This window comes from Cheilinus undulatus, linkage group 17, assembly GCF_018320785.1.
Source record: "Cheilinus undulatus linkage group 17, ASM1832078v1, whole genome shotgun sequence".
NCBI classification, from domain to species: Eukaryota; Metazoa; Chordata; class Actinopteri; order Labriformes; family Labridae; genus Cheilinus; species Cheilinus undulatus.
The window spans coordinates 4,363,944-4,371,050 of NC_054881.1; positions in this window are offsets into that span (position 1 = coordinate 4,363,944).

The window sequence follows — 7,107 nt, forward strand, 5'->3', positions numbered from 1 at the left end:
CATGTCATCAGTAGTGTAGTACAGAGTATGCACAGGTTTATGGCATATATCCACTTATATCCTAGTCTCCACAGAGTTTACCCTCTTCTCAGTCATTTCTGGTGCACATCATTCAGTGGCATGGATGGATTTTCCTAGGATGGAGAGCACATGACTCATCTCACCTGTGTGCTGCTAGTGGCAGGGTCAAAGTCAACAGCATCTCTTTTGCCTTTTCACCCCTGCTAATAAACCCTGGAGTCTGAGAGTGGCTCCTGTTTTTCCAGGCCTTTGGGACATCACTGGGCATGTCCTGGACCAAATCAAAGATCCGGTCATTTGTGGACACCTTCGATGCTGCCATTGAATCTGTGTCTGTGAATGCTGAGAGCGTGGAAGATGTGGAGAAGTTCACCTACGTTGGCAGCTTAATACATAGATCCACTGACTGTGGGGACAGAGTGAAAAACGGCAAAAAATGGTTAAAAATGGCAAAAAGACAGCAAAGTAGGCAAAAGTTGCAAAAGTATGTTGCAAAAATTGGCAAAAAAGTGGCAGAAAATGATGCAAAAAATCATGTTAATGTGGTAGAAAAGTGGTAAATGGGTAAAGTGGCAAAGAAAATGTCAGTGGGCAAAAATGGTAAAGAAGTGACATACATGGGCACAGAGTGCCACAGACATTGACAAAAATGGGCTAAATTGGATAAAAATGGGCAAACACAGCTAAAGTAGGCAAAAGTGAAAGAGAAGATCTTACAGAAAATTGACTGAAAAAGTGGCAAAAATGAGTGAAAACAGCAAGAATAAAAAAGGTTAAAAGTTTCAAAAAAATAGCAAAAGACAGCTTAAGTATGCAAAAGTTGCAAAAAGATGTTGCATAAATGGACAAAAGTGACAGGAAAATGGCAAAAATGTACAAATAAATGGGCAAGAAAGCTAAAGCAGACTGAAGTTGTAAAAAGATGTTGCAGAAATGGACAAAAGTAGCAGAAAATGGCAAGAAGGCAAAGCATTGCAAATATAGTCGAAAAATGGCACTGATGGGTTAAGTGGCACAAATGGGCCAAAACTGGCTAAAAAAAAAAAATCGGCTTCAATGGGCAAAAACTGGTACAAAGTGACAAAAAGGGCAAGAAGTGGCAAAAAAACTGACAAAAGTGGAAAATAAATGGGCAAAGGACAGCTAAAGTAGGCTAAAGTAGTAAATTTGCATGCAGCATTGATACCATAGTTTTTGCAGACACAGGAGACGTTTACGTTACCGCTGCTAGCATTTTCTGTCCTCTGTGCTTTACTCTTCCTCTTTGGAGTACTCTCTCTGTGTTTGACTGGTGCTGTCTGAGTGCAGCTATCTCAGACTGATGCTGATTATTCTGATCGCGGATGAGCCCCCAAGGTAGGTGACAAAGATGGGAGTCACACTGATTGGATGCATCAGTTTTTTTAGGTCAAATATTCTCAGACCCGGGCCCAGCTCCCTCCTGCAAAACTCCAATCAACCTGTCCTTTCAAATAAAGGCTAAAAAGCTCAAAAATGAGAAAAAATACACAGATTTATGTCCATTTAGGGATTCTTGGTGCTCTTAGATTCTTATTTCTGCTCTAAATTTCCACAACTTTGGTTAAAAAAGTTCAGTGTCAGGAGGAGATTAAAAAGCCGATCATGACTCAGTATGGCGATGAAACCGACCAACAACAGCCGAGTCATCTGGGGTTAAAACGACACAAACGTTTAGTCATTGACCTCTATTGTTTCTCTTAGGATCTTACAATAATCTTTGCTGAATTTCATTTTTAACACCAAGGTCTATTTGATCCTGAAGAGTCAGTGGAAAATATTTCCATCGTCTCTCTAACCGTAAAGGTTGACTCACTTTCCTGCTCGTGGCCTCGGTGTTGGCTTCTCCTTTTTTATGGATGTGTGTGTTTAACAATAGCCTTCTCTATCATCTTTAGTTTTGTTTCTCTCCATCTGTTTCCAATAGATCGATGTTGGAGGTTCATTTTCAGTCTGTTTTACTTTAAACCAGCCTGCCAGGAAAAAGCCTTGACTGCAGACAGTAACGTTTCATCTCCTTTAGATGTGTTTCAGATATCTGATTATTCATTGAGAGTAAATAAATGTCTGACTTCGTTGAACGTGGATGCCAAATGAATTATTTTGTTGTTTCCTGAATGATTTAAACTCCTGATTGTCTCATTCAGACGGATGTGTTCAGAGTTCAGAAAGGCTGACATCTGTGAGTCTAATCAAAGACAGATGCTCCACTCTGTGACAGAAAAATGACTTTTCTCTTTCTTTAAAATACTTTTGGTGAGAAATCGAGTTAAAGCTGGCTGAAAAAGCTGGGACGTCTGTCTAAAACCATCTGTTAGCAGCAGTATTCATTTGATTTTGGGTGAAAACAGACAACATGTGTTTGAGAATATTAGCCTTAGAGAATATATACGTCTGTTTAAAATCAGACCTTGTTTCTGTCCATGGTGACGGTTTAGATCTGCCTGTTGTAGGGGTGGGTGCAAGGACGTCCACCCAAGAGGGGGAGGGGGGCAAGACGGTCAGAAAATCAAGCTGTAACAATTATAATTGAAACCTGAAAAACAGTCACTCTGATCAAGGTGACATTTTTATTTTTAAAGTCTATGCTGTAGCACAATACAGCTTTATTCCTAAACACATGATCTTTATATGAGTGATCCTAACAGTGTGGATGGGCACATTAAAGTTGATGATGAGGAAAATAATGTTAGACTTCATATCTAGGTAATCTTGTGCACAAATGTCAGGACGCCAGAAATTAAAGTAAAAGAAACTGAGACAACTTTTTGGTAAAGGGTGGAATAATTGAGAAAAGAACCCAAAAAATGGATGGAAAGCAGCAAAAATTAATTTAATTGTTTTAAAAAAGGGTATAAGTGGGTTGAAAGTTGCAAAAAGTGGCAAAAAGTGTTTAAAAAAAGTTGCAGAAAATAATACAAAAATGGTTCAAAAGAGGCACAAATGGGTGAGGCAGAAAAAAGTAGCCAAAAGTAGCAAAAATTGGCATCAATGGGCAAAAATGGGCAAATGTGTCCAAAAATGGGGGGAAAAAGTAGCAAAAATGGTTGAAAAACAGCATAAATTAGCAAAATGTTCAGTAAAAATGGCAAAAAAAAACAGCCTAAAGAAGGCTAAGGTAGGCAAAAGTTTTAAAAGAAGTTGCAGAAATGGCAAAAAATGGCAGAAAATGTGTAATTAAAAAAAACAGCAAAAAAAAAAAATGGTTAAAAGCAAAAAAGCAAAAGTAAAATTTTGGAAATGAGCAAAAAGTGGCAGAAAATTGGCAAAAAAGGGTGAAAAGCAGCAAGAACTGGCATAAATGCAGCCTAAGTGGGCAAAAGTTGCAGAAAGATGTTGCAGAAATGGGCAAAAAAGATGCAAATATGGGCAAAAGTGGTGTCAGGAAAAGATGAAAAAATGGCAAAAACAGGATAAAACTTGCAAAAATTGGTGAAAAGGTGGCCAAAATAGGCAAGAAGTTGCAAAAAGCAAAAATTAGCAAAACGATGTGGCAGTAATGGATGTAAAAAGTAATATAAAAGTATCACAAACAAATAATTTTAACCTCAAAACCCACTAATAGTGGTACACCTTTCAGCTCTAACATGAAGGAACTGCTAGCCAGGATGCTAGCACCAATGCTACTGATCATCACACCTGCACTGACATCATCAGTGATCACACCTGGAGAGGAGGGCTCTCTCTGTTCTTCAGGGGCTCAGTCAAATCTGTGCGTGGGCCTGGGTGGGCGTTCACTCCATCTGGTCCAGATCTCTATAACTCTAAATATATTTCATACATTAGGGTGAAATTTTGTGCAGATCTTCTCAGCGACCAGAGGAAGCAGCCTAACAGCTTTGGGGATCCTGTGACCCACTCTCTAGCGCCACCAGCAGGCCAAGCATCTATAATGTCAGTAAAATGTCTTGAAATCTACAGTCTAGGTGCCATGGGGAACAAAAATGAATGGCACTAAATTAGCCACAAGCTAGCAGTGCCTCTTTAACAGCTTTTCTCCTACATGATGTCATAAACATGCTTTTACAGGACACAGAGAAAGCCAGAACTATTTAGTAAATGAATCTTGTTGAGTACAGATAAGACTGAAATAATAAGAGCTGGCTCCCATTTGAATGTCAGTGTTCTTGTTTTAGATACCATCTCAGTTCACACCACCTAACGCCAGGCTGGACTGACATAAATAAAGCCATGCTCTGCTGATCAGCCAGCTGACTGGGCGGTCTGTAATGTGTGCAGGGATGTAACCAATCCAGGCTGGATGAAGGGGTCTCAGACCACCTCTGTATGCAGAGCTATCAGATATGTTAGTCAGTACTGAGGCGTAGCCACACAGAACATGAAGGTTTGCTACTCGGTATCTGAACGCTGAAAACCGATATCACAGACATCACAATAACTTCTGTTTTACGTCTATTTCAGCACTGAATAACTTTAATAATCTGATTTAATCTCAGTTTATCGTTACTGAATCAGAGACGAGAGGAACAGAATGTCTCTGTGCTGACTTTACAACATGACTCAGTTTCTTCATTAAAGCATAAATACTGTCAGGCCTCACATCTGTTTATGGTTTTTATGTCTGAGGTAATTCTCTGTGACCCTGCAGGGACCAGGACGGTGATTAAAACTGTTACACAATACGATGTCTTCATCGAGGTTAGAGTCTGATGGGACTCGGCACAGTCTCCATCTCTGGAAAACCAGGCCCTTCAGAGTTCAAGTGCATGTTTTACATCCTGCTTTTAGTGTGCAAGAATGAATCAAGGCTTTCTGAGTTCGGGGGAAATTTTCAGCATTTTGGCCAGCCTGTTTTAGTCGTGGCACAGTCAGGAAATTCTTCTCTAAAGTGGTTTAATTCTGCTGGCTCTACACCAAACATCTACCTCCTCAGGGCCATCACAGTCACATTTGATTTTTGTGGCTTAAGGAAAAGCCAAAGGTGTTTCCTGTTTTCTGAGCTGGTAAACAATGTAAGCCTGATTTATCCCTCTGCCCTGAATCACTGATTCAGCATGTAGGCTAGCAGAAGCCTCTGTAGTGCTGAGTATCTACTGAGGAGTCATACGGTAAAATAAGATCTTTCATCACTGGCAAGAACAAGAGGGTAGATCTCCAACCAGGTTGTTCAGGTAAAGTCACACCTCTATAATAAAGTCAAAATCTGAGTTAAGGAGGAATTCCTCTGGAGAGAAGAGGGCAGGGGTCCTCAACTCCACTTTCACAAGGGCCAGCATTTTATTACCTGTGAGGCCAGAAACTGAAATAAAATCTATATTTTTTTCTAATTTTAATATTCCTGTAAAATATTATTTCCTTCCAAAATTAATGCAACTTTAAGCCTTTAACAGTGAGATCAGCGTCTATCACCTATACTGCAGCCAGCCACAAGGGGGCGATTGAGATATTTTAGCGACATATTTCTGGAGCCCTCTTGATGTCTATCACTGAGCTTGATGCTAGTGTGCTGTGTCGTGATTGGCAGTGGCCTGCACAGACTTTTTCAAGGGCAGAGGAGAAAAGAAAAAAAGGGCGTCTACAGCGCGTTCTCGCCACTGAAGAGGGCACTAAGTTTCATGTGTTTTCGACAGCACTTTAGACATGTTTATATGTTAAACAAATGACACATTATATAGCCTTAAAACAGACTAACTAGACAGACTACTCATCTTTGGTTTGTAGTTAGGATCAGCATTCACAAGAACTGTGTAGATTCAACGTTGGACTGTGAAAAACCAGAACATTTTCAATGAAGTAGATGCCATTTCCTGCACTCTAGTGCATTTTAACACCATATTAGCACCAGATAATCCAAACTGGTTCTGTGAGATATAGTTCTGGCTCAATATAGATCAAAAAAGGGCCCAACATAAAAGTCATTGCAACAGTAATGTTTTGCCAACTGGGAGGGCACTTTAGCACGCGTTTCTCAACAATCCCCTCCTCCCACCACCCCCCTCCGCACACCACTGGCAGTAAGTTACTGATTCTTTCCCTGATTATCTAAACTTACTACAAAAAGTAAAGAAATTAGTGTTAAGTAGATTTTTCTTTATTACTTCCACCACGGAGGTTATGTGATCTTTTAAAAGGATGTGATTGTGATTTTTTAAAGGATTCTTTACTATTGGGAGATAGGGCTAATGGCGGAGGTCTGCGCTATTACCACTTTACACCAGGAGATGGCGGACATGAGTAACTTCAATCCCAGCAGCATTTTGGGTGTGTTTCTATTCAAACTTTTGGACTCGCCCTCACACCCTGTCGAGGAGACGAGTTGGAGCGTAACAGAGAGAACGACAGCAGATTGTAGCGAGAATACTCACAATGCTGGGAGGAATAGAGGAATATTCACCCACTTCCAGTTGTCTGATGAGACCATGGGTGCTTCCACCATGACAGTCCAGATGTAGCGGAGCCGATGCTTTGCCTCACCGTGTCTCCAACCTACCGGGGAGGGAGTAATTGGTGAATTAGATTTTGGGAGTGATCCGGATCACCGTCTGGATCCAGGAATGTTTTTAAAGGGTTCTTCACTATTGTGAGATAGGGCTGATGGCGGAGGTCTGCACTCTCTGAGTGCTTTTCTAGTTTTAACAATTCTTCTTGGCAATAAATTTTATCCAGTTGGAAAGCCGGTTTATCTCCTTTTAAATGGTGCCACATTTTTAATGAGCATGCATTTGTGGGGTGAGCAGCTAACTCTGTGAATAACTTCACTCATGGTGCAAACGCGTCTCACATGGAAAACAACAATCCAGCCAAAGCATGAGCAAAAGAACCCCAGCAGGGATCGCTGAAAAACAGGAAACGTGCAAACACATAAAACAGATCTAAACACATCTTATCTACAAGATTAGATTAATTTTATAGATCATTTCTTCGTTGTAACAAAGCTTCTTGGTAATAAATCTTATCTTGTTGGAAAGCTGGTTTATGTCCCTTTTACATGGTGCCACAGTGGTAAGGAGCATGCATTTGTGGGATGAGCAGCAGAGCTGAGGATGTAGAAAAATGTGTCAAATCTTATCTGCCAATGCCAAACAGCTTATTGGCTCTTGTTTGGTG